This window comes from Morus notabilis, unplaced genomic scaffold (assembly GCF_000414095.1).
Source record: "Morus notabilis unplaced genomic scaffold, ASM41409v2 Scaffold235, whole genome shotgun sequence".
In the NCBI taxonomy this organism is placed as follows: Eukaryota; Viridiplantae; Streptophyta; class Magnoliopsida; order Rosales; family Moraceae; genus Morus; species Morus notabilis.
The window spans coordinates 494,457-495,927 of record NW_010360036.1 but is presented as its reverse complement, the minus strand read 5'-3'; positions in this window follow the sequence as shown (position 1 = coordinate 495,927).

Sequence of the window (1,471 nt, the reverse complement as noted above, 5' to 3'; positions counted from 1 at the left end):
ATTATAATATTATTATAATATCATATTATATGATAAAATAATAATATTAGTGTTATTAATATAATTATGATATTATTTGTTACAATATTACTATTATATTATATTATATTATATTATATTATAATACAAGTCTGAATTTTAGATTAGAAAGATTGTAAATTTTAAATTTTATTAGGAGTATTATGGATATTATCAAAGTTTCATTAATTGTACTATACTGATTCCCGCACAATCTAAAAGCTAAAGTTGTCTTTAGGCTGATTCTGATTTTGACTGTAAATTCTTAAAAAAATATTCAAAAATCACTTTTGAGGAGATTTACCAAACACAGCTTCTGCTACAAGCAGAAATTGATTTTGGAGGGGAAAAGCAATATCAAACTAGGCCTTTGACCTAGTGATTTGAGGCAACAAAATCACAAGCACAATCGACTGGATTCAAGGAGAGCTAAGAGATCTGATTTTGTTTTGTTTTTTTGTTTTGTTTTTTTTTTTTATGACAGAAGAATAGGAGAGATATGATGGCCTTTGATATGAATGATTAGCCTTATATATAACTGCTTTAGAAGTTTGGAGTCTGTGTCTGACAAAACCTCCTCAGACTCGAACTGAAATCTCCATCAAACAAATTTGCTTTCCTCGTATGGGTCGGTGTAAAAGTTTTTGGGTGATTTATCCGATTATTGGTGGCCCAGAGTTTACTGTTTCAGGTCTTATGCGTTTAGGTCCAACTCAAGTATTGCAAGTGAGTGACTTTAGAGAAATCTTGAAAAAAAACAAAAAAAAGTAAATGCTATTCGTTTTGAAAACAATTTAGGTGCGTTCTTTTAGAGTGTGATTTGAGTGTAATTTTTTAGTTAAATTTAAATTATAATTTAAAATTAAACTATAACTTGAGTTTGTGTTTGATTGTATATATTTAAGTTATGATTTGAGATAATAATATTTTTAAGTTTGTATTTAGGGGTATAATAACTTAAGTTGTGAATAGTAGAGTGAGAAAATAACATATATTTTTTATTTGAATTTATTTAGTTTTAAAAAATTTAAAAAAAATCACATAACTTGAGATAGTGTTGATTTGCTCTTCAACATAAAAAAATAAAAATAAAAACGTAAAATAAACAACTCTCTCCTCTCTTCTCTCTCTTCTCGACATTCTCTCCTCTTCTCTCTCTGGCGAGCACAGGTTCGGCAAGTCCATACCCCCGTGCTCTTCTCTTTCTCAGCCAACTTGCTCTCTCTCTTTTCTCTTTCTCTCTTGAATAACTCCCTCTCTCTCTTCTATCTCCGGTGAGCCCAGCCCCAGCCCAGGTCCGGCGAGCCTAGGTTTGGCAAGTCCATCGCGATCCTACCCGGCCCCAAATTGAGCCCCGGCATAGCCCCGTCGCAACCCTGACCCCATCCGTCCCGAGCCGCCCAGCACCAAACCCATCCCCTTTGCGGAACTTCGAAGACCAAGCGTGAGTTAA